The following is a 26,852-nucleotide window of genomic DNA, read 5'->3' as shown; positions in this document are numbered from 1 at the left end:
TAGTTACCAGATTCATCCTTTTCTATCACCACTGTTAACACCACACAGTCAAACCTGTGATCAGATCGCATCTAGACTGTTGCAGTACCTCCCAGCTAGTCTTCTCGCCTCTGTTCTACTATCTTACACACAACATCAGATGCATCTTCTTAAACCACCATGTTACAAAAGCCTTGGGCAACCCCTTCACTGGTATGGATGGCAGGGGCCAATCGGGGCAAGGAGACTCTGGTACAGTGTCTGGGCATCAGTAATAGTAAAAAGTCCCAATGGAGTTTAGCAATCGTCCTTTTTTTATGGTCCCAAACCACCATCACCAACACACAGGCACCCAATGGGCAGAAACAAAACAACAAAGGATCCAAACCACCACTTTCAAACCTGAGTCCTCTGGTTTTCACCACTGTTAAGAAAAAACTACACTCCTGTTTGCTTCTCCTTTGTTCTTACACTATGACCACACTCACAACATTTCTGACACGAGATGTGTGGATTTTTCCACCCCTACCCTAAACGATTCTGGGACACCAGCTGCATGTCCTACAATTCAACTCAATTCTGACAATATCCACCTGGAGAGAGCATCAGATTTCCCCCCCACCACCACCACCATAGGTTAAGGGCTCAGTTCTAAAAGACTACCCCTGCCCCCCTACTTCAGATGACAGACTTAAGTCCCAGGCTGTCACCTATGCTTGTGACCAACCAGCTGCAAATCAGGGTTCCCACAACCACCTCCTGGGGGCTTGTTAACTTGCTAGAATGGTTTACAGAACTGAGGGAAACATGTTTACCAGCTTATTATAAAAAGATATGATGGGGGCTTCCCTGGTGGCACAGTGGTTGGGAATCCGCCTGCTAATGCAGGGGACACGGGTTCGAGCCCTGATCTGGGAAGATCCCACATGCCATGGAGCAACTGGGCCCGTGAGCCACAGCTGCTGAGACTGCACTGTAGAGCCCACGAGCCACAACTACTGAAGCCCGTGCTCCTAGAGCCCGTGCTCCGCAACAAGAGAAGCCACCACGATGAGAAGCCCGCGCACCGCAACGAGGGGTGGCCCCCGCTTGCTGCAACTAGAGAGAGCCTGCGCGCAGCAACAAAGACCCAACAACGGCCAAAAATAAATAAATAAAATTAAATAAAACAAAATTTCTGCCCAGGATTTGTTAAAAAAAAAAAAAGATATTATGATTCCTGACTTTGTATACTACAAAGCTACAGTAATCAACAGTATGGTGCTGGCACAAAAACAGAAATATCGATCAATGGAACAGGATAGAAAGCCCAGAAATAAACCCATGCACCTATGGCCAATTAATCTACAACAAAGGAGGCAAGATTATACAATGGAGAAAAGGCAGTCTCTTCAATAAATGGGGCTGGGAAAACTGAACAGCTACATTTAGAAGAATGAAATTAGAACATTCTCTAACACCATACACAAAAATAAACTCAAAATGGATTAAAGACCTAAATGTAAGACTGGACACTATAAAACTCTTAGAGGAAAAGATAGGCAGAACACTCTTTGACATAAATCACAGGAATATCTTTTTTCAATCCATGTCCTAGAGTAATGGAAATAAAAACAAAAACAAACAAATGGGACTTAAAAGCTTTTGCATAGCAAAGGAAACCATCAACAAAATGAAAAGGCAGCCCACAGAATGGGAGAAAATATTTGCAAATGATGTGACTGAAGAGGAAATAATCTCCAAAATCTACAAGCTCAGGCAGCTCAATATCAAAAAAACAAACAACCCAATCAAAAAATGAGCACAAGATCTTAATAGACATTTCTCCAGAGGAGACATACAGATGGCCAAAAGGCACATGAAAAGATGCTCAACATCACTAATTATTAGAGAAATGCAAATCAAAACTACAATGAGATATCACCTCACACCAGTCAGAATGGCCATCACCAAAAAGTCTACAAACAATAAATGCTGGAGAGGATGTGGAGAAACAGGAATCCTCCTACAGTGTTGGTGGGAATATAAATTGGTACAGCCACTATGGAGAACCGTATGGAGGTTCCTTAACTAACTAAAAATAGAGCTACCATATGATCCAGCAATGCCACTCCTGGGCACATGTCCAGACAAAACTCTAATCCAAAAAGATACATGTACTCCCAATGTTCATAGCAGCACTATTTACAATACCCAAGACATGCAAGCAAACTTAGTGTCCATGGACAGGGGTGTGGATAAAGAAGATGTGGTATATATATACAATGGACTATTACTCAGCCATTAAAAATAATGAAATAATGCCATTTGCAGCAACATGGATGGACCTGGAGATTATCATACTAGGTGAAGTCACACAGAGAAAGACAAATATCATATGATATCACTTACATGCAGAATTTAAAAAAATTATACAAATAAACTTATTTACAAAACAGACTCACAGATTTAGAAAGCAAACTTATGGTTACCAAAGGGGAAAGGTGGAGGGGGGGATAAATTGGGAGTTTGGGATTGACATATACACAGTGCTATATTTAAAGTAGATAACCGGGACTTCCCTGGTGGTCCAGTGGTTAAGACTCCATGCTCCCAATGCAGGGAGCCCAGGTTTGATCCCTGGTCAGGGAACTAGATCCTGCACGCCGCAACTAAAGATCCCACTTGCGCAACTAAGACCCAGCACAGCCAAATAAATAAATATTAAAATAGATAACCAACAAGGACCTACTGTGTAGCCCAGGGAACTGTGCTCAGTATTCTGTAATAACCTAAATAGGAAAAGAATCTGAAAAAGAATATATGTATAACTGGATCACTTTGCTGTCCACCTGAAACTAACACAACATTGTAAATCAACTATACTCCAATATAAAAGTTAAAAAATAATAATAAAATAAAAACCAAAAGATGTGACGAAGGATACAGATAAATATCCAGATGGAAGAGATACGTAGGACGAGGTGTGTAGGAAGGGGCTTGCAGCTTCCATGCCCTCCTGTGGTGCCCCACTCTCCCAGAACTTGCCCATTAGCTCCAGAAGCTCTCCAAACCCCATACTTGGGGGATATTTATGGAGGAGGCTTCTTCACGTAGGCATGATCCATCAACTCACTCTCCAGCCCCTCTCCCCTTCCCAGAGGATGGGGGTAGAGTTGAAAGTTCCAAGCTTCTAGTCATGGCTTGCTCTTGATGGTGACCAGCCCTCATCCAGGAGCCCCCAAGAGTCACCTCATTAGAACAAAAGACACTTCTGTCACTTGGGAAATTCCAAGGGTTTTTAGAAGCTCATGCCAGGAACAGGGGACAGAGACCAATATTTCTTTTTTCTGTAATTTCACTACAGTGTAAAAGGTTTCCCTAGTGTCCCTGGCAGGGATATATCCTGAGAGCCATGCCCAGCCTTGGAGGGAAAGGAAGTTGCAATGGTGTGGGGCAAGTTTTGGTAGTTTGGGGGAGGTTTATCCTGAAGTTCTTACATGGAGAGCACTTCACAGAGCAGAGAATTTTTCCACCCACATTCTGGTTTAACCCTTGCTGTAGCCCCAAAAGGGCACCCAATGAGCATTATTATCCCCTTTTTACAAGTTGAGAAACTAAGCCTCCGAGAGAACAGCTGGACTCAACATACTGAAGAGGTGGCCTAGAACACTGAGGTCTGGCATCTGAAAACAAAGATTCTCTAAGGAGGTATTCTCTAAGTCACTCCAGAGAAGTGGGGATAAGCCTGGGCGAACTGACGGCAATATGGCCTTTAGAGCCGGTGGTGCCGGGCTTTGAACCTTTGCTCTGCTACACACTAGCTGTGTGACCTTGGCCAGGTCAGTAATTTCCCTGAGTCTCTTTTGCTTCATTTAGAAAATGGGAACAAGAACCCCTGCTTGGCAGAGCTACTGTATGTATTAAATGATAAGCGTGAAACAGCACAATGCCTGGGTTATGATACACGTTCAATAAACAGTTATCATGAATAGCTTATTCATTTCCTATCACTGCTGTAACAACCCGCCACAAACTCAGTGGCTTAGGACGACCCAAACTTATTATCTGACAGTTCTGAAGGTCAGAAGCCTGAAATGGGTCTCACTGGGCTAAAATCATGGCGTCAGCAGGGGCTCTTGGGAGATTTTAACTTGCCTTTTCTGGCTTCTAGAGGCTGCCCATATACCTTGGCTTACGGCCCCCTTTTCTCCATCTTCAAAGCCAGCATCGTTGAACCAAGGCTTCCTCACGGTGCCATCTCTCTGGTTCTCTGATGTGAGTCCCTTGGTTTCAGAACCAGGTTTGTTATCTCATCGAACAGCCAGCCAAAACGCTGAGACGCGGGGTTTGAGAACAGGGAGTTCAAGTCTCGAATCCACATCCCCAAAGGCAAAGGGGCTCAGAGTACGTATCGAATAAAGGATAAAGCAGCAGCGCGGTCTGAGGCGTGCGGAGCGGGGAGAGCGTGGGAAGCCTGGGGAAAGGTGATTGGAAAAAGTGCGATAAGTGCTTTTCTGCGCAGGCGTAACTAGGCTACACGTTCTGCACGTTCTGAGGCGTTTTCGGCCCTCTGCGGGCGAAAGATCACTCGCGCATGTCCAGTTGAAGGGTCAGTGGTCCTATCCAGTCCAAACCAACCCAGCTCGAGCTAGACACGGCTGATTCCAAGTTCCCGGAAAATAACTCGGGCAAACATTGTTTAGGCTACGTGCTGCTTGGAGGACATGACCTGGATCAGTGAAGGCAGGTGAACTGGATTTAACCCATGGTTTCATTTCTTCCACATTTAAGGATGCTTGTGATTACATCAGGCCCACCTGAATGAATAATCCAGCATACGCTCCCTAGTTTAAGGTCCGTTGATTGGCAACCTTAACTGCACCTACGGCCTTAACTCCTCTCTGCTGTATAAAGTTCTGGGTGTGAGGATGTGGATATCTTTGCAAGACCACAGTATATTTTTTAAAATCTAAATATAACGCTAATGCTTTAATAGCCAAACGTCTATGGATAGGGGCCTTCCATGAAACAGAAGCCAGCCAGTCAGTGGGCAGGATGAGAGAGGGGCCAGGAACGCCCCCTGGTTCTTTGATTGCCCTAATTGAGAAGCTGTTGTCTGAGCAGCCAGCTGGAGGTACCTTTGGAATCTGGAATCCTGTAGCTCTCAGAGCTGGGGCTGTCCTGGCTGGATTCTGCCAGGGCCCACAGCAAACCCTGATTACAGGGTGGCTGCAAACACTTCAATAGCAGAGGCCCTACCTCCCAGGATGGAGCGCTTCCATGGAAGATGGGGTTCTGCGGGAGCCATCACAAGATGCCTACAGGTTTGGAGCTCACGGGTTCGCCAAGCCAACAAGTCGCTGAAGCAAATTAAAGGAAGATGTCAAGCTTGACTTCAGGTTTGGATGATAACGATCATAACTCAAAAATTGGGAACCCAGGCACTGTGCAGAGTGCTTTCCATGCATTATCTGACCTAACCCTACGAAGCCCTGCCAGGAAGCTTTCACTCACGCCCCGTTTTACAGATGAGAAAAATGAGTAGCACATAAGTTACATAGTTTGCCCAAGGTCACCAAATTAGAGAGATCCTGTCTTATGCTACTTCTTTGTATTCTTCATCTTGCTGGCCCTGGATCTCAGTTTTTGCAGTTATAAAATGAAGAGGTTAGACTAAACTGAGATTTTCAAGTTTAAAAACAAACCAAGCAATAGACAGAGTCTAGATAACAGAACCCTCTCTTGAAATGTCGAAAAATAGTAATAGGATTGTTCTGGTTGAAGAAGATGGGGGGCTGAGACTCACCCAATCAGCTTTTCAATCACTGCTCTCCCCCTCCTCTCTTGTCCCCACCCCAAGGCAGGCAGTAAGGCAATAGAATTAATTCCTCAGAGCATAGTTTTTAAATTCCTGGACTATATGAGCTCTCAAGCATCCTTCTCAGTGCCCATGTTCTAAATGAATGATCACGTCACCTCCAGTATCCCCCATCCTCCAACTCCTACTCCTTCAAATAAACCCTCCAATCTCAACCATCAGCCCTTTCATAAACTGCTACTTCTTATCAGGAGGGTGCCTGTCCCTTCCCTTCCACCTGAGGCTCCCTAAAGGGCATCTGATAGCACCACGTGGGAATAGCTATTGCCAATGGCGTGACAGATCTGGAAGAGGACGTCTGGGATGACACCAGCTCTCTAAATCCTGTTTCAAGCACAGCTGTTCTCTCGCAGAGATTATTACAGCCCTAACCTCTTCCTGGGATGGCTGGAAGCAGAGAGATAGAGGGACAGTCTCCCTGGGGCCTCAGCCTCCCCTGGGTATTTACCTACTGGGCCAGAAGTCCTTCAGGCTGTGCCCCTGCTGGACCCTCCCTACAGCTGTTGATATTTGTAAGCAAAATCATAGATTCTTAGAGTCAAAGGATCTGAAATAAACACTCAAACTCTTAGAATTACATAATCTTGGTATAATCAGGTTCCTTTAAATTAAAATAATACTGCTACCACTTATTGTTTTCGTGCTACGCTCCAGGCCAGATGTTTATATACATCATTTAATCGTCGAAACTACCCTATAATTGTAAGATTACTGTTATTCCCACTCTACTCCTGAATAAACTGAGTCTTGGTTTTATTAAATCTTTCCAGTGATCGCAGGAGCCAGGGTTTACACCGTCAGATTTCAGAGTTGCACACACTGTACCACCGATGAATCCCAGATTGCTAGACTTAAAATTATAGCCTCTGACTTTCAGATCAAAGAGGCCTGTTGGGTCTGGAAAGGACTTGGGTGATAACACACACAGTCCGTCCTTGTCACCATAAGAGGAGGAAGCTGAGCTCACGGAGGCGACAGTACCCAGCCACGGGGCACAGACAGTGAGGGGAGGAGCTGAGCTGAGTGCTCAGATCCAGGGCTCACTTCCCTCCCCCTGCTGTCGACAGGGCAGTCCTGGGAAAGGCAGAGACAATGGGGCGGGGTGTCCTCAAGAGTCCCAAGGGAGGAAAAAGATCTGCCAAGATGGAAGAAGATGCCCATACCTGACATGACTCAGGTGAGCAGGCACAGGAAGCAGAGGGCTCTGGGGTACATGGTGGAGCCACCTGGAGCTGAGATGCTGATGAGACCGTGGGGCTGCAGGGGAGAGATGGTCGGTGCCAGCCAGGTGTGATCAGGGAAGTGGCGAGGGACCCCTGGGAATGGGAGAGGAGGGGAGCTAATTTCAAAGGCAAATCAAAGTTCTGGCTCTTCTCCAGTGGACTCCACACAAAATTCTTTTCTCTGGGTTACCCCTGCTAAGGTGAATGGAGCCATTCGGAGCCCTGCTCAGGAAAAACTAGCCCTGCGGCCCTGAGAGAAGGTCTCCAAGGGCAGACAGGTAGAGCTGGGAGGCAGCTGGAGGGACCACTGCAGGTCACAGGAGGGTCATGAGGGGGCCTGAAGGACAGGAATATCTGAGGACGAAACAAATGAGTGTGGTAGGAGGGAAAAGCTTGAACTGGATTTAGAGCAGGGTTTGGCCAGTGCCCCAGGGCCAGATCTGCCTGCTGCTGGCTTCTAGAGAGCCTGTGGCCTAAGAATGGTTTTAACATTTTTATTTTATTTTCCAAAAATATTTATTTAGATATTTAGTTGCGCTGGGTCTTAGTTGCGGATCCAGGCCTCCTTAGTTGCAGCATGCAAACTCTTAGTTGCAGCATGTATGTGGGATCTAGTTCCCTGACCAGGGATTGAACCTGGGCCCCCTGCACTGGGAGTGTGGAGTCTTAGCCACTGTGCCACCAGGGAAGTCCCTGGTTTTAACATTTTAAATGGTTAAAGAAAATATTTGGTGACACATGAAAATTATGTGAAATTCAAATTTCTGTGTCCATAAATAAAGTCATATTTGAAAACGGCCACACTCCTTCCTGTATGTACTGTCTAGGGCTGTGTTTGCACTTATGACAGCACATGTGGCCCACAGATCCTAAAATATTTACTGCTGCCCTTGGCAGGAAAACTTTGCCAACCCTTGCTCTAAAGGATGTTATTTCTTTTTTTTCTTTCTTTTTTTTTTTTTTTGCGGTGCGCAGGCCTCTCACTGTTGTGGCCTCTCCCGTTGCAGAGCACAGGCTCCGGACGCGCAGTCAGCGGCCATGGCTCACGGGCCTAGCCACTCTGCGGCACGTGGGATCTTACCGGACCGGGGCACGAACCCGTGTCCCCTGCATCGGCAGGCGGACTCTCAACCACTGCGCCACCAGGGAAGCCCAAGGATGTTATTTCTTAATGCCATTTGCAGCAACATGGATGGAGCTAGAGATTATCATACTAAGTGAAGTAAGTCAGAGAAAGGCAAATATATGACATCGCTTATATGTGGAATATAAAAAAATGATACAAATGAACTTATTTACAAAACAGAAACAGACTCACAGGCTTAGAAAACAAATTTACCAAAGGGGAAAGGTGGGGGGAGAGATAAATTAGAAGTTTGGGATTGACATATACACACTACTGTATATAAAATAGATAACCAGCAAGGACTTACTACTGTACAGCACAGGGAACTCTGCTCAATATTTCGTAATAACCTAAATGGGAAAAGAATCTGAAAAAGAATAGATACATGTATATGTATAACTGAATCACTTTGCTGTACACTTGAAACTAACACAACATTGTAAATCAACTATACTCCAATATAAAATAAAAATAAAAAAATAAAGTATGGTATTTCTAAAACATAGTTTTATTTAAGTAAATAATATGTAAATAAAATTCATTCTCAAAAAAAAATTACCGATGAGGTTTCATTTGACCAGCCCTTCCCCCCAACACATGGCCCCCCTCCCCTTGCCTAAGAGGTTATTTATTGCCTTGGTGTGTGTTTTTCCAGATTTTTTCCTGCATTTATATAAGCACGTGTGTATCTGTAGAAGAATACAGGATTGATTTATGAGCTGTTTTTTTTTTCTGTACGTAGTTTTACACTGTACATATTTTTCTTAAACTTGCTTTTCAGTTTTTTTAACAAAACAATGTGCTGCAGGCCCCTGTGTAGACCTACCTCTATACTTGTAAAGTGCTACATAGTGTCCGATGCCTTGGTTCTATACCATCCATCCATTCCCTTACCACCGGATGTTAATTAGGCTGTTTCAGAGGTTGTTTCCTTTTTTTTTGCTACAGGAAACCACGCTGCAATGAGCAAGAGCTAGCATTTCAAGACTCAAATCACTACGTTTACTCCGAGAAAATGTTTGTGAAATGGAAAGAATGGTATTCAACACAGGCATGTCATGGATGGGTTTTCACTCATGTATGTTTGTGACCTAAGTGAATACAGCAGCGTAGATCGCTCCAAACGGAGCCTGGGGCTCTTGCTCTCCTGCAGAGTTTGGTCAACATTCTAACTGCTGTTTGTAAGCTGGCAGAAACCTTCCTGTCTCTTGGTTGACACAGGATCCCCCTGTACAAACGTAACCATCATTCTTGGAAGGAGGGAGGTAGTGCGGAGGGCTGGGGGACAGCAGAGCACGGGGAGCCTGGGGGGCTTGGGGTCCGGTTTTCACTTTGCCACTCGCTGTGCGACTGTGAGCAGCCTCTTCCCTCTGGGCCTCAGTTTCCCCGTCTGTTCCAAGAGGGTGACAGACACCTAGAGCTCCAGCCTTCCAGGGCTTTCGCATTCTGTTTTCAGTGGCTGAGTCCTGCGAGGAGGGGCAGGATTCTGAGAGGTAATGGTTTAGCTGCCAGCTTCATGGACACAGTGCTCTCAAGCGAGGGGCTAGGAGCTGGGCAGGTCACTACTTTGGACTCAAGTTCTCTCTGACCATTCCCTAGGGGAGAGATTTCACCAGGATCGCAGCCATGTGTCCCAGATAATGGGCATAGGGGATCCACCCAAGATCCTGGGTCTAGACCACAGGCTGTTACACACTCTCAGAGAGCCCTGTTCCTCTCCGTCCCACAGCACTTACCTCAGTTTGTAATTTTATGATAATTTGTGTGATCGTGCCATGAATGTCCACCTCTGTCCCTCTAGGGCATGAGCTCTGTGAAAGCTGGGACCAGGTCTGCTTTGCTCCCCCATTGTTCCGGCCCCCCAGCACACTGCTGGGCACTTTGTGGGCACTAGACAAACATCTGCTGAATGAACTGCTCCAGGCTAGTTTCAATAGCGGAGACATGGCCCAGGGCTTCTGTCTAATCCAAGGGCTCCCAAAGAGGCAAGTGACAGAAGGGCAGGGAGCAGAGGGGGGCAGGACACAAATGATCCAGGCAACATCATGGAATTGGCAAGGTCACTCCCTCCCCAGGTGTCAGCCCAGGTGGGGTGGAGGGTGGGGAGTTTCTGGAATGGTAGACCTTGGGACTAAATACTCCTGAAATCTTTAAATTGTAGGATTCATTCTTTCATTTATTTTTCATTCATCAAATATGTATTGAGAATCTACTTTACCAAGCAATGGAGACATGGAGACAGGCATTAACCAAAATCACAAATAAATAGATAAATACCAGCTGGGACCTGTTTTGATGGGAAAACAGGATTCCAGGAGAGGCAATGGAGAGGGGTATGCTCTGGAGGAAGAACTGGGAAGGAATTTCTGAAGAAGTGCTATTTAAGGAGAAACCCACAAGAACAGTAAGCTAGTCAGGTAGGCTTAGAAGAAGAGCTCTCATTTCATGCAAATGGAATCTTTCAGTAGAATTTTGAGTGAGTCATGGGATCTTGGAATCCCAGAAAGAAGGTCTCAGGATTACAGAATCTTGAGACAAACACAGATTCTTCAACAGCAAATGGAGTCTTAGAATGTTACAGACTAAGAGGCATCACAGATAAGAACAAAGGGAATCTTAAGAGATCATTTCTTCCCATCCCCTTCTAGCAAAACAAAAACTACAGTGCAAGGTCATATGACCCAGCCAGATTAGCTCTCACCTCTTATTATTAATAGACCAGGACTGTATCCATTTAATAAATAATAACAATGCTTATATTGATTGTCTCATTGCTAAGTGCTAATTGCTGCTAAATGATTTATATCATTATATCAGTGAATTCCAACCTGAAAAAACAGAATCTCAGAAAAGTAAATAACTAAATGGTTCAGGGTCACTCTGGTAGAATGTGGTGGAACCAGACCCCTCAGGCTTTTATGCTTATTTTATTTTTTAAATTTTATTTATTTTTTATTTTTGGCTGCGTTGGGTCTTCGTTGCTGCATGCGGGCTTTCTCTAGTTGCGGCGAGCAGGGGCTACTCTTTGTTGTGATGCATGGGCTTCTCATTGCTGTGGCTTCTCTTGTTGCGGAGCATGGGTTCTAGGCGCGCGGGCTTCAGTAGTAGTGGCACGCGGCTCAGTAGTTATGGCTCATGGGCTTAGTTGCTCCGCGGCACGTGGGATCTTCCTGGACCAGGGCTCGAACCCATGTCCCCTGAAGTGGCAGGCGGGTTCTTAACCACTATGCCACCAGGGAAGTCCCTATGCTTATTTTATTTTTAACTTAAAGACTGGGCTCTAAAGCACTGTACTACATAGCTTTCTCTCATTACAGTGGCTTTCAGGCCTGCCCCTTTCACTGTGACCCAGGCTTCCTAGAACTCTCTCCTTGGGGGGTCAAGGGAATCTTTTAGCTCTGCTTTGCTGCGGAGTGATGAACTGCCTGTAAGGTCCACAGTACACTCTCGTCCTAAACATGCAACGATAGGCAATTAGATAAGTAAATTGTACTTTACTGGTATATGGTAAATAGTATTACCATATAAAGGAATTTGATATAGCTACTTTAAATGTTTTGAATAATAATATTTAATCACATGAAAAGATGTTCAGGGCTTCCCTGGTGGTACAGTGGTTGACAGTCCGCCTGCTGATGCAGGGGACGTGGGTTCGTGCCCCGGTCCGGGAAAATCCCACATGCCGCGGAGCGGCTGGACCCGTGAGCCATGGATGCTGAGCCTGCGCGTCCGGAGCCTGTGCTCTGCAGCGGGAGAGGCCACAACAGTGAGAGGCCCGCGTACCGCAAAAAAAAAAGATATTCAAAATAAAGATTTATAAAAGATGAAATAATATTTGCAATATGTTACAATTTTTTTGCAAAGAAAAGTTTGTGTGTGGTGCATAAGTGCTCCATAAATGTTGCTATTATTGTTGTTGTTGTTGTTATAATACAGAATGATGTGATGGGGACTTCCGTGGTGGTGCAGTAGTTAAGAATCCGCCTGCCAATGCAGGGAACACGGGTTCGATCCCTGGTCTGGGAAGATCCCAAATGCCACAGAGCAGCTAAGCCCATGCGCCACAACTACTGAGCCTGTGTTCTAGAGCCCAGAAGCCACAACTACTGAGCCCACGTGCCACAACTACTGAAGCCTGCACACCTAGAGCCCATGCTCTGCAACAGAGAGAAACCACCGCAATGAGAAGACCGCGCACCACAACGAAGAGTACCCCCCGCTCGCTGCAACTAGAAAAAGCCCACGCAGAGCAATGAAGACCCAATGCAGCCAAAAATAAATTAGAAAAAACAAAGAATGATGTGATAATGTAGGCCATATTTGGATTGTAAACTTATGACTTAAATTTTTTTTCATCTTTTGATTATCTATAATGATAATTGTTAAGCCTGTCTTCCATTTGAACACTGCTTCTCCACCTCTTCATCCTCTAAGTGACATGCCTACCCGAAACTAAGTGTCCTCATGTTGCTAAGACCCCATAGCAGAAAATAATCTGCTTTGTGCCAAGTGAAGCTCTTTATGTGCTCTCCCATAGACAGAAGCAACCCTCAAGTCTATGGAGAAATGCCAGACATTGCGACAGGCCTTTTTGGTTTTTTTCCTTCTGGCCGCACTGCGCAGCTTGTGGAATCTTAGTTCCCCAACCAGTGATTGAACCAGGGCCCTAACCATGGGACTGCCATGGAATTCCCCTGAAACAGGCCTTAAGAGGAATTGTGTTAGAAGAAAGAGAGCCTTCCTGGTGGCCATGTGAACAGTACAGACTAGGGCCCCTTCCTACAGTGAATTTTTTTTTTTTTTTTTGGCTGCGTTGGGTCTCCGTTGCCGTGCATGTGCTTTCTCTGGTTGCGGCAATCGGGGGCTACTCTTCCCTGCAGTGCGTGGGCTTCTCATTGCGGTGGCTTCTCTTGTTGCAGAGCGCGGGCTCTAGGTGCATGGGCTTCAGTAGTTGCAGCACACGGGCTCAGTAGTTGTGGCTTGCGGGCTCCAGGGCACAGAGTTTAGTAGTTGTGGCGCACAGACTTAGTTGCTCCGCGGCATGCAGGATCTTCCCGGACCAAGGATCAAACCCGTGTGCCCTGCATTGGCAGGCAGATTCTTAACCACTGCGCCACCAGGGAAGTCCCTCTCCAGTGAATTTAAAGTGAGACCCGGGGATTCCCTGGCGGCCCAATGGTTAGGACTCCGCACTTTCACTGCCCAGGGCCTGAAACTGTTCAATCCCTGGTCGGGGAACTAAGACCCCACGAGCTGCATGGCACGGCCAAAAATAAAAAGAATTTTTAAATAAAATAAAATAAAGTGAGACCCATCTCTGGGAACACCCAACATTGGGCATCCTCTCTGGACGGAGGCCGGCAGAACTGGGAACTGCCAGTAGGTGGCAGTATGTGACTGTTTCCAGCTTCCCCAGCTGGCAGCCAGGAGATCTTGAACTCCTCTCTTAAATTGCAGAAACCACAACCCAGCTAAGGGAAGTGAGAAAATCTGGAATCCCAGTCCCTTGTTCTGGTACGCATCACAGCACCACAGTCTCTCTTACAAACACTTTTGGAAGGGCCACCCCATGGAGGAAGGGGCTTGGGTCAGTGCCAAAAAGATGAAGTCATCTTAGCCTGTTCTCTCTTCCTATCATAGTCATCCTTTGTTTGTCTCTCCTTCCAGGCTTTGTTTCCACCAGCCAGTGAGGCTGTGTGACATGTGCTTATTTGCTATTCCAGCCCCTGGATGTTTAGGTTGTTTCCTTTTTGCGGTTAAAAAATACATTGTTGGGGCTTCCCGGTGGCGCAGTGGTTAAGAATCCGCCTGCTAATGCAGGGAACACGGGTTCGAGCCCTGGTCCGGGAAGATCCCACATGCCGCAGAGCAACTAAGCCCGTGCGCCACAACTACTGAGCCTGCGCTCTAGAGCCCGCGAGCCACAACTCCTGAAGCCCACGTGCCTAGAGCCCATGCTCCACAACAAGAGAAGCCACTGCAATGAGAAGCCTGTGCACGGCAACGAAGAGCAGCCCCTGCTCACTGCAACCAGAGAAAACCCATGCACAGCAACAAAGACCCAACGTAGCGAAACAATAAAAATAAAATAAATTTATTAAAAAAACAAAACATTGTTGGGCCTAAAAAAGCTTTCCCTGTATTTCAAACTATTTTCTTAGGACTAATTTCTTAGGACTGTTTTCTTAGGACTCATTCCCAGAAATGAGATGATCAGCTCAAAAATATCAGGAGTATATTAGACTTTTTTCTGTAGCTCAGGGAATAAGGCCCTGGGCTCTGCAGTTAAGGGGATCTGGCTTTCACGCCTGCCTTTAGTCCCTTGGGCTGACTTTGGGCAAAGGCCATGATTTCTCTGAACTTCAGTTAACTTTACTGCGAATTAAGGATACTAACTAGTTCCCACACTTGTACACTAGTTCCCACTCTTTCTCCATCATCCGTGTTGCCCCCCTCTATCTGATCATTCCCATCAGCACACAAATACGCTGTGATGCCTCCAATCTTAAAAAAACAAATGAACCAAAACCCTCCTCTCGATCCCTATCCCCCTGCAAGACACTGCCCCATTTCTTTGCTGGCCTTTGCAGCAAAGCTCCTGGAATAAGTAGCTAATACTTATTATCCTCAGCCCATTCCTATCAGGTCCATACCACCAACAATGCACTGAGTCTGCTCTTCACAGAACAGGAAACAATGCTTCCCATATAATGTAACATATCAAATAAGCCTAATTAGTTTAACATTTCCCTTTTTACAAGGAGAGAGAACAAATCTTTGGTACATTTTAGGGGCCCTCTGAAATATTTCAAATCTCAGAGTTAGTTCTAAGTCAGAAAGACTTCATTTAGAATCTGATTTTGGAAAGTTAGTTAAAAATACCAAAAGTTTTCAAAACACTTGGTCAAACAGGATCATAGGTCACCGTGAAAATATGCTTAGCTATCCATTTAAACAAAATAACAAAGACTTCATAGGCAAACATAAAAGGTTATATAGTTCTGAGCAAAACTTAGCTTTTTTAATATCGAGAAGACTAGGTTTACTTAAGTAATTAAAGACCTGATAAAGACAACATAGAAAATAAGGTGTAATTTTGGCAAAGCATAAGATCTACCTTTTATAATCTCTTATTATCAAGAGCAGACCAATAGGAAAAAGCTGTCCTTTTAACAGACAGAAAAACCAAATTTAAATTTTGCACCAGCTTACTTTTGGTATTAAAATGCATTCATTTAATTAAATTTATTCCAATTTTAGCCAGTCCCGATCAGACAAAAAGTTCTTCCTCAAGATTCCTTTTTTCGTAAACCTTTTATAACCTTCTATATCCATTTTATTTGTCCCTTGTTTTCTTTCCCATTTAGAAATAACCAGCTTTAAGACAAAATCACCTTCTTTTCCCTTAACAAATGCATTTCCATTCCGTACACCTTTACAAAAAAACCCTTGCATACAAAGATGTTTTCCTTATTAATTTTAGTAGTTTTAATTATATATATTAATTAAAATTCTTAACCCTTAAAAACCTTAATTTCTAGTGAAAACTAAGAAGTAAGCAATTATGAACATTTACATTAGTATTCTGTAGATTGGCAAACTTATAAATACTTTTTATAATTTCTAGAAACATGTGCTTTCTCACAGAAAATTTTCTCAGCATGGCACCAAAGATATTTACTAATAGTTCCAAACATCTTTATTAAAGGATGTCTATGCTCAGTAATTAATGTCTCAGTATCTTTTTTATTTGGGATTGATCTAGATATTCAATAAATTTCCATCATTCAACTTAATTTAGCAAAACTCTACAGTTTCAAGTTCCCAAAAAGATTTAAGGAAACTGTTTTTAGGTAGACATACCATAAAACATAATTAGTCTTAAAGAGTTCACCTAAACTCTTATCACATTTACATTTACTTAAGAAAATTTTACCATACCAAGTTATTATTCTTGCTGACAAATCTTGTAACAGAGATAACATGAACTTATTTGACTTTTAGTTAATCTACATACAATAAAAGTATTGTACTAAAAAAAAAGTATTGTACTTAATGTTGATAACTCTAAAGACCCATCTGTATTAATCAAAACAACAAAGTTAAATTAGCTTTATTTACTGTAGATTCATCCTAGATCATGTGAACTTGAAAAACATTTGGCTTAGTTTCTGTTATATTTTGGCGAGTATACTCAATTTATATACTGCTTTTTTGTTTTAAGCCAATTAAATAGAGTTCTTTTACAAATTAGTTTTAGCAACACCATCTGAAGGTAGAAAAAATACCATTATCTATAATGTGCATACATAGATATATATACGAATAGACAAAAAGATCTCATAGTTTTCATTTTAAAACTTTAGTCATGAATCAGGTATAATACTGATTATATTACTAGGTATAAAACTCACTCTTTTATAGAGTTTATTATACTTAGTGAAGTAAATCAGACAGAGAAAGACAAATATATAATATTGCTTATTTGTAGAATCTTAAAAAAAGATACAAATGAACTTATTTACCAAACAGAAACAGACTCACAAACATAGAGAACAATCCTATGGTTACCAAAGGTGAAGGGGGTGGCATAAATTAGGAGTTTGGGATTAACAGATACAGAATACTATATATAAAATTGATAGGGACTTCCCTAGTGGTGCAGTGGTTAAGAATCTGCCTGCCAATGCAGGGGACACAGGTTCCAGCCCTGGTCCAGGAAGATCCCACATGCTGCAGAGCAACTAAGCCCACGTGCCACAACTACTGAAGCCCGCGCTCCTAGAGCCCACGCTCCTAGAGCCCGTGCTCCACAACAAGAGAAGCCACCGCAATAAGAAGCCTGCACACCATAACAAAGAGCAGCCCCTGCTCTCCGCAACTAGAGAAAGCCCACCCGCAGCAACGAAGACCCAACACAGCCAAATATAAATAATAAAAAATTTTTTAAAATAAAATAGATAAGTAACAAGGACCTACTGTACAGCACAGGGAGCGATATTCAGTATCTTGTAATAACCTATAAAGGAAAAGAATCTGAAAAAGAATATATAACTGAATCACTTTGCTGTGCAACTGAAACTAACACAACACTGTAAATCAATTATACTTCAATAAAAAAACAAAAAAACTCACTAGCTTAGGGCTTCCCTGGTGGCGCAGTGGTTGAGAGTCCGCCTGCTAATGCAGGGGACATGGGTTCGTGCCCCATTCCGGGAAGATTCCACATGCTGCGGAGCGGCTGGGCCCGTGAGCCAATGGCGGCCGCTGAGCCTGCGCGTCCGGAGCCTGTGCTCCGCAACGGGAGAGGCCACAACAGTGAGAGGCCCGCGTACCACAAAAAAAAAACCAAAAAAACCCCACAACACCTCACTAGCTTATAAATAACAGTTGGAATAAATTGCCTACTCACTCAGATGACTAAAGTCTTTCACTATTTGTAGAGAAGATTTTTAAGATCTGTATGTGCCCTTGACAAGCAGTTTTAAGGAGGCTATTTGGGCAAGAGTGTCCTTTAAGCAGTTTGTGTTTAAAAAGGCCTCTTTTCCTTTTTTTTTTTTTCCCTCCTGTCTTGGAAATTGGAGATGGCCTAGGTAAGAGTTCTCAGAGAGGTTACAAGCCTTTTGAGTTAAAAGTGGATCCATGAAAAAGAATGGGTAGAATGGGTAGAATCTGAACTGTCTCTACAGCTGCATTTACAGTTGTGCAAAGATTTGTAAGATGTAACTTAAATGACATTGTAGGTTGATCCACCCATCTAAAAGCATTATATCTGGTTTTAAAAGAGGCTGTCAGAGGGCTTCCCTGGTACCGCAAAAAAAAAAAAGAGGGGGCTGTCATTACAGAAAAGTCAGTATGGCTAGCCTTCTGCAGGGGATAAATCTCAGTGTTAAAAAAAAAAAAAAGGAAGTTCAGAGTGAGATGGCTAGCAGGGAGGAGAGCATCGTGGTAGATATTCAGAGGAACAGGGAGGAACAGAGGAAGCTGGAGAGAGAGCGCTCAGCAGCCTCAGAGGATGTTTCCAATGTGGAAATCCTTTGACATAATTAGGAGTTTCTCTGAGGGAAGCAACAGTGGGTTCATTATGATGTTTCGAGGCTTCCAATACCAATTGAAATAGGCTTCCCATTATTTGTTGTGTTACATCCTTTTTCTAATTAACTGTGCAGATAAACTAATTTAGAAATTTCAAGTGAGACCCAGTTTGGCCAATTTAATTGTAAATCATCCCAGGTAATCATAGTCCAGTAAGATCAATACTTTCAGGACTAGGATACATAGTTTTTACACATAAATCCAACAGGAGTTCCAGAAAGGGGCTGCTCTACAGCCTTACCCTTAGAGAGTGAATTTTCCATTTTTCTAAGAGTGATTAGTCACCAGACCAACGTGGGAAACAAAGTCCTGAAAACAGAGGCCAGCACAGAGGATACCCAAATAGAGTAGAACTTCTGCCAAGGTGGGAGGTTCAGGTACAAAACTTACCACTATGAGCCAGGACCTCCTAAGAAACAACAGAGCACAAAGGACTCTTAGAGGTACCTTATTCCCATCATAGTGATGCTGGAGTTCGGGAGAAGGCAGGTCACTCTGTATCCCATTTGTCTGACACCAGGTCAACCAAAGACATGCAGAAGGCTGCAGATAAGAAGAGAGTTTATTTGGTCTTCAGAACTGCAATTTGGGAGACACAGATTCCAGTAGAACTGAAAGAGTGCTCCAAGGAAGAGAAAGAATCAGGGCTTATAAAGGCAAAAGCGGTGAGGCTGGGAATTCCCTGGCAGTCCAGTGGTTAGGACTCCACGTTTTCACTGCCAAGGGCGTGGGTTCAATCCCTGGTCAGAGAACTAAGATCCTGCAAGCCGCATGGCACGGCCAAAAAAAAAAAAAAAAAAGTAAGGGAAAATTGTACTTGTATTTAAAAAAAAAAAAACAGCCATGAGGCTGGACTCTGACATAAGAAAGTAAATATTTGTCCTTAAGGGATGGCTATTATGAGTTGTTTCAGGGTAAGGGTCTGATGAATACTTTGAATACCAGGCTCTGGATGACAATAGATATTCTGGAGAACAATACGTCAAAAGATCGGATTCCAAATAGGCTGAGACAAGCGTAAGTCACACTTCCTCAACGGCCTCCAGGCTCCATATTTAGAGAGCTCTCTTAACAATACCAAGTCCATTTGGATTTTCCTTTCACATTGCTCTGCCCAGAGAGCTAGGTAAAACATTATTTCTGAGTGTATCTGTGAGGATTAGCATTTGATTCAGTAGACTGAGTACAGAGGCTTGCCCTCACCAACGGGGTAGGTATCATCCAATCCACTGAGGGACCAAATGGAACAAAAGGCAAATGAAGGGCAAATTTCTCTGTCTCTTCTATAGCTGGGATGTCTCTCTGTTCCTGCCTTTACACCTAAGAGCTACGTCTTCTCATCCCCCTGCCCATCCCTGTCCCCTCACTACCTTCCTGCCCCCTTACTCTCCCTCTGGCTCACTTCACTCCAGCCACACTGGCCTCCTTGCTGTTCCTTCAATATTCCAGGCTTGCTCCTGCCCTGGAGCATTTGTTGCAGCTGTTTCCTCTGCCTAAAACACTCTTCCCACAGATCTCCCATCAGCTCTGCTACCTTCCTCACCTCCTGCATGTCTTTGTTCGAATCTCACCCTCTCATTGAGGCCTCTGCTGAACACCCTACATAATACTGCAACTTCCCATATCATCCTGGGACACTTCATCTGCTTCTTCTTCTTACTGTCCACACCACTTGTCACCTCCTAACATATTGTCATGTTTACTTATTGTGTGTCTATCTTCCCTCTGCTGGAATGCAGATTCCATGAGGGCAGAGATCTTCATTTTGTTTACTAATAAAACTCCTAAAATAGTGCCTGGCATGCAGTAGGTGCTGAATAAATATTTACTAATGAATTGTGAGGATTCAATGTGACATTGCAAGTAAAGCACTTACAACAGTGCCTGGCTCATACAAAATGCTCAATAAATAGCACATACGATTACGATGCTTGAGGAAACCTCACCTCTATCCTTGCTGGGGCCAGCCTCCTCATATCCTATCTCAGAAGGTGTTGCTTCTGAAGCCAAGCAGGACCCTGTGGGGCTCCCAGGTACAAATCCTTTCTGTGTCCCCATTTCTTGTTTGTAGAAAATAGGCTTTATTTAGAAGCAGGTTCAAACAGTTGCTAATCAGGGAAGGGAGGGAATGCAGAAACAAGGGAGGAGCAGTGAAGAAACAGTGCAGCCTTGGGTCAGGGTCCTGGTTCTTCCTGAAGGAATATACATAACAATATCTTTTCTTTTTTTAAAAATAAATTTATTTATTTATTTTTGGCTGCGTTGGGTCTTCATCGCTGCACGCGGGCTTTCTCTAGTTGCAGAAGCGGGGGCTACTCTTTGTTGCAGTGTGCAGGCTTCTCATTGCGGTGGCTTTTCTTGTTGTGGAGCACCAGCTCTATGCATGCGGGCTCAGTAGTTGTGGCTCGCGGGCTCTGTAGTTGTGGCTCACGGGCTCTAGAGTGCAGGCTCAGTACTTGTGGCGCACAGGCTTAGCTGCTCTGCGGCATGTGGGATCCTCCCGGACCAGGGCTCAAACCCGTGTCCTCTGCATTGGCAGGCGGATTCTTAACCTCTGCGCCACCAGGGAAGTCCCTCATAACAATATCTTTGAGTTCTTCTGCAGGAACTAAGGCCCCCACCCAGGAGGAGGATGTTAACTTCAGCCTGAGCACAAGATTCCTGGAACCACCCTGTTACCTCGCCACCAGCCAATCAGAAGAAAGTCACACACCTTGCAGCCCTCACCCCAAATTTTGCCTATTAAAAATTTCCCCCCCCAAACAATTGGGGAGTTTGGGGATTTTGAGCATGAGCCACCCATTTTCCTTGCTTGGCCCTGCAATAAACCTTTCTCTGCTCCAACTCTGATGTTTCAGTGTGTTTGGTGTCACTCTACTTCGGACACATGAACTTGCGATCGGTAACACTTCTGTTGAATACTAACAGCAGATCTCATCTTAAGGTAATTACTTACTTTATTTATTTATTTATCTATTTTAATTTCTTCTTAGTCTCCTACTAGATTGCATTCATCTTTTGGTCACAACACTACTCTCATTCAAAGGTCTAGGTTATGTGGGATCCATCTGCTGTGGCCATCATAGCACTTTATAGTTTCCAGATTACAACTGCCTAAACCGTATTGTAACAAAGACCTAACCATCTGTCTTCCATAAGAGTGGAAGCTCCATGCGGGCAGGTCTAGGCAGCATTTCCCATTTGCTCACTTTAGTCTCCCAGCTCAGTGCCCAGCATGCAGCAGGTAATCAATAAATGTTGGGGGGATGTATAGATGAAAGAACATACTAGGTCCCCTTGCTAAAAAGGCTTAGAGTTCTCTAATTAGTGAGAGGTTGAAGACAGCCTTTGGAAAGAGCATTGATTATCCCTATCTTTTGCTTGAGCTAACTGAAAATCAGAGCATCTAAGAGTCTTGCCTATGAAGACTCAGCAGCCCAGGGTTGCCATCTTTCCATCAATGCAGAATTTCTAAGGGGTGGGTGGGTGGGAAGTACTACTGATTTCACTGCAGCATCACCTCCTCCAGGAAGTCTTTACAAATCCCCTGGGGGACAGTCATTCTCAGTTTCCTCTGGATTCCCAAAGAGTTTATCACTTTTTTATTATTCTATGGTTTTCCCCACAGCCCCGGATTATGACTGGTGGTCTGTCTCCCTTTCTTCTGGACTATGCACTCTCCTGAGCCAAGCTAGAGCAAGCGCCCCTCTGGAGTCACCTGGCACAGGTTTGAATCCGGCTCCACAACTTACTAGCTGTGTGACCGTTTAAAAACTGGGCTTCTCTGGGCTCTCCTCTGGAAAGTGGCTAAGTAATGTCACAGACCTGAAGGGGCTGTGGAGGGACAGAATCTGATCAGGCAGATTAAGTGCTTGGCTTTAATTTTATCAAGCCTCAAGGTTCTGTTTCTCAACAAATCTTTGGTGAGCAGTAGGAATTTGGGGACAGTGTCCAGAACTGGAGTCGGGAGCTTTGACTTCCAGCCCTGAACGGCCGAGTGACCTTGGCCAAATCCTCCTCCCCTCTTCAGGTCGCAGGTCTGGGGTCTGAGCAGAGACGGAGTTTTTCCTGGCGAGGCCCCTCCCGGCTGGTGACATTCTAAGATTCCAGGAGCGAATGAACTTGGCGGGGGCTGGGGGGTGGGGGGGTGGGGTCGGCGGGGAGGGGGGGAGGCGGGACGAGCCCGATTGGGCCCCGCGCGCCACGTGTCCGGCCCGGGAGCCGAGGACTGTTCTCCCGGCCCGCCCCTGCGCTGCGGCTGCTGCTGCTAACGGGCTCTGACCCAGCGAGCTCCGCGTCCGCCTGCTCGTCTGTCCGTCCGCTACAGGAGGCTTCCGCCGCGCGGTGAGAAGGTTGAGGTAGGAGACGGGATCGCTCCAGTGGACCCCCACCCCTTCCGGCGGGCTTCAGGGATGCGGGGGGCGAGCCATAAATGCCCAGTCATCGCTGACCCACGCCTGCCGCCGGCTCCGGGGAGGGGCGCGGGAGGTGGGGGCCGCGGGGACCGGGAACCCGAGGGCGCGGGAACCCGAGTGGGTCGCGGGCAGGGCGCGTCTGCGCAGCATAGTGGAGCAAATCCACTGCCGCAGGCGGGGAAGCGGAGGCGGACGGCGGGCGGGAGGGAAGGGAAGAGAAAGGAGGGGAAGGGAAGGGAGGCGAGGGGAGGCGAGGCGAGGGGAGGGCCGGCTCTGCAGAGGGTGTGGTGGAGGGGCGGGGGGGCACCTGGGCCGGGGCCACGCAAGCTGCTGGCCGTGCTTTGCGGGACTAAAGCGACTCTGAAGGCCCGGGGTTGGAGACAGCTGGACAGGGGACGGACCCGCAGGTAAGGGTGTAGCGGAAGCCGAAGACTGAGGGCAAGAAGAGTCGGACCCTGCGCTGCACCTGAAATGGTGGTCGTTGGGGCAGGGCTCTTTGTGTGCAGGCTGATGGGGGACCGGCTGTCCACACCTCAGGGCCCCAGTGGACCCTCCCGCCCTCTTGGGGCCACTCCTCGCCTCTAAAGGAGACTCCAACTGGGCTCCAGGGGCCTTGTGTTGGGCCAGAGGCCCCACCCTTCTTCCTGCGCCCCCTCAGCCCAGTTTCGGCCTTTCCAAAGCTTGGGGGCTTCAGATGACTCCGCAGATGCGAGCGTGGGCGTGAAATACCTTGAGTCGGAATCCCAGCTCCACCAACAACGTGCAGTGTGACCTTGAATCCGTAGCTTTCCCTGTCTGAGCCTCAGTTTCCTTCCCCAAGTCCAGAGCTGATAAACCCAGCCTCTCAGAGGAAACAATGGCTGTGAAAATTGATTTATCTGTCAGCTGCAAGGAATGATTACAGGTTTGGAAGTCTTGACTACAGGCCTGGGAAGCCTGGCCTACCCAGCTAGGCCGTGCAAGGGGACGGGGTGGGGGTGGGGGTCCTTTGGGAGGATCCACCCTTTGCTTCCTCCCTCCCCCTCCTTTTCTCTAAACTCTGATGGGTCTTCCCCGACAATTCCAAATTTGGACATATGGCTTCTGGGTTTGTAAAATAACTCTGGTTTCCCTGGTCTGCCCTTTTCCCTCACTTCCCCTTCTCCCCTCTACCCAAAGCACACCTTAAATTGCCCGCCCCACTGACCCAAATGGGATATCGTGACCTGCTTAGCCCTCCCTTTGGAGGTGAATGACTGCGCAGCTTCAGCTGCCATGGACCCTGCCCCTCTGGCTGGCAGGCCCTGTGCCATGGCAGAGGGCACTGGCCTAGGGGCCGGTGGAAAGCTGGGTCACAGTTCCAGGAGCCAGGGGTCCTTGGGCAAGCCCCTTCCTTCTCTGTGCTTCAGTTACCATTCTGTGGCGAAGTCTGCTGAACTGGCTGCCCCTTGCAGCGCTGGTGTTCTAGAATTCAACTGTTCTAAGATTTAGGATGGTGGGAGTAGGGTGGGGCAGAGGCCTGTATCCCCCTATGCAGCTGTGACTTTCACTCAGACATCTTTCTTTGCCTTCCACTCCTTGTTCCCGAGGCGCGGGCTGCTGGGATACAGAAAATATTTGTGGTTTCTGGGTAAGGGTCACAGCTGTTGCTGGGGCAGACTGTGGATGTGAATGTGCAGAGGAGGGGGCTGTCCCTGGGAAGTCGGGGACCTGGCCTCTTGGGGCTTGTTCCTGGGACAGGGTCGGGGAGCTCTGCAGTGTTGGGTAGCCGCCAGCGTCTGGACCATCTGCACTGCAGCACCCAGAGGGAGCCCTGGGCCACCAGGCTCCAGCCACACCCAGTCCCAGCCTCTGCCCTGCCACTAGCCACCTGGAGCCCTGGGGACACGCCTACCCCTCTGAGCCTTAGTGCCTGCCTCTCTAGAGGGACAAGAGCTGTGCCCAGGGCACCCAGCTGGTAAAATGGGTTGGAGTTGCCTGGCTTTTCTTCATGGCCATTCTAGAATTTTCCAGGGAGGTCCAGTAGTGTCACCAGCCTCACCCCACCCAACCCCTCTAAGATGCTTCCTGGGTGGGGACAAAGCACAGGATGTGGTCTCTACCCTGATTTTCGAGCAAGCATGTCTGTCTACCTCCCTCTCAAAAGAGGAGAGGAAGTCTTGGGTGAGGATGCCTTTATTCATCCTTTTAAACTTCTTGGTTTGGAATCCAGCCATATTCCCCTTCCTCCTGGGCTTGAGAACCCTCCCCACTCACCCCACCCCCAGACTAGCTAAGGAGGAGTGCCTGTCCTTGGGTTCTCGGAGCCTCAGATCCCCCGCCTGTAAAATGAGGATGAGGTTGATAGCCCCCTCATGAGATTATAAGATGGGAGATGTGAAAAAGTGCCTTGTAAACTGTAGAGTGCCCTGCCCAGAGAATCGAGTGCTCTGGGGTGTGGTGCCCCAGAAGGGTGTAGTGCTTGAGAAAGCAGGTGGTCCGAGCCTCAGGTTCCTCATCTGCAAAATGGGTGTCCTCGTAAATAATAGTAAAACAGTCATTTTTATTATTTATTGAGCGCTTCTAACTCACCAGGCCTTGGCTGAACCCTATGTTAGATGCTGTCACCACGCCCGTTTTGCAGATGTGGAAACTCAGCCCTCAAAAGTTTAGGATAGAAAGAATATTAACACTTACCTAGGGCGTCCTGTGTGCCAGGGCGTCTTCTGAGCACTAGATATGTCTTAATTCTTTTCACGCTCACCACAACTCTTCTGAGGTGAGCATAATTTTTATCCCCCATTTTACATTTGAGGTTAAGTGTGTGCCCAAGGCCACACAGCTCCTAAATAACAGGTCAGGCTCTGATCTCAGGCAGTCTGGCTCCTGCCTCTGTACTGGGAGACACTGTGCTTTGCTATCTCTCACAAAAGTGACCTGAGCATTCCAACCCAGGCCAGTCCAACTCCAAACCTGGGGCCCCTGGACCATATCCTGGGGCCTTATCCTGCCTGAGGATCAATGATTCTGGGTCAGGAGAGGGAAAGACTCTGCTCTCTAAGAAACCCTAGTGCTGTGAGCTGGGGGGTGTGCCCGGGCACAGGGCCAGGAATGGCATTTACTCTGGCTTCATTAAAGGCAGGTCCTGGAGGGCGGAGGGGCTGGTCTTTGGTGTCTCCCTGCAGACTGGGGGAGGAGCCATCAGGAAAGGGGAAAGGGAAGGATCTAGATTTTGTAGGCCAGGGGCCTCCAAAGGGGGGTACATACAACCTGGGAGGCACTAAGATGATTTTCTGGGATGCTGGAAGAAACTTAGACTTCTTATTATATATGCTTTTAATCTTATGCTTAAAAATGTATATGTTTGTTTATCATGATCTTTTTTTTTCCTTAGTTACTGGCGGTGTATAGGATCAAAAAAATTTGCAGATCACTGCACAAAAATTTGTCAGCTTCGTGGGGTGGGAGATTCGTCTGTCTCATTGTCTGTTCTACCCCCACCTCCTGCCAATGGGCATGCAGGAGGCCCTCAATAAATAGGTTTTGAAAAGTGAGCCTCTGCTTAATCACTAGCTTTCTTTATGAGCTGGGCAAGTTACTTAACCCCTCAAGTTATTTCCTCTCCTGGCTGTTTAATGAGTCTGAAAACCAGTAGGCAAGGTGATTCCTTTTTATTCTATGATTTTTCAAGGGAGTCACTAAAGAAAGCCTGAAAACCACTCAGTACCTTTCACTCAACAATGCTTATGAACCACACTTAGTAGTAAGGGTACATTAAGGAAGCATATACAGTAATTTTAAAGAAAAGGTAAAATCATGCCTCAGATATAAAAATGATCATGTGCGAAAGATTTTATTCTACTCAATAATCAGTGACTGGACCAGGCAGATGTTAGAACCAGCTCAGAAGAGAATCAGCAGATGCCTTTATATTGAAAGGAATGTACAAATGGAGGCAAACTTGTTTTTCCACCAGAGGTGGGGGAAGGGAAGGGAAGTCCACTGAACCTTTATCAGATGGGACAGAATGAGCATGTCTCTAAGAATTATCGTGCATTTTTACAGATTTTTTTTTCTTCTCACAATACCTTGGAGACAAGCAGCCTCCATCTCATTGAGGAATGATAAATCCACAACGGTTGACCCAAGCCACTCACGAGTAGATGGTTTTACAGTCACACTGTGGTTCAGAGGTG

At 46.1% G+C, this 26,852-nt stretch overlaps 1 protein-coding gene across 4 annotated transcripts in view; it reads left to right on the top strand.

The window, feature by feature from the left end:
• The first annotated feature begins 22,498 nt into the window (after positions 1–22,498).
• The window catches only part of ANXA6 (annexin A6), a 51,968-nt gene continuing 47,614 nt past the window's right edge, over positions 22,499–26,852 (top strand). Inside the window, exon 1 of one of the 4 annotated variants that reach the window (XM_067732298.1) lies at positions 22,499–22,641. The gene's annotated coding sequence lies outside the window, so the exon portion shown is untranslated. Of the gene's footprint in view, positions 22,642–23,009; positions 23,106–26,852 lie in introns of those variants that run through there. The other 3 variants (XM_067732300.1, XM_067732297.1, XM_067732299.1) reach the window with 3 other exon arrangements.

The sequence above is a fragment of the Pseudorca crassidens genome, chromosome 3, assembly GCF_039906515.1.
Source record: "Pseudorca crassidens isolate mPseCra1 chromosome 3, mPseCra1.hap1, whole genome shotgun sequence".
NCBI lineage: Eukaryota > Metazoa > Chordata > Mammalia > Artiodactyla > Delphinidae > Pseudorca > Pseudorca crassidens.
The sequence above is the reverse complement of the archived record's forward strand: the minus strand, read 5'-3'. Positions and strand labels throughout refer to the sequence as shown.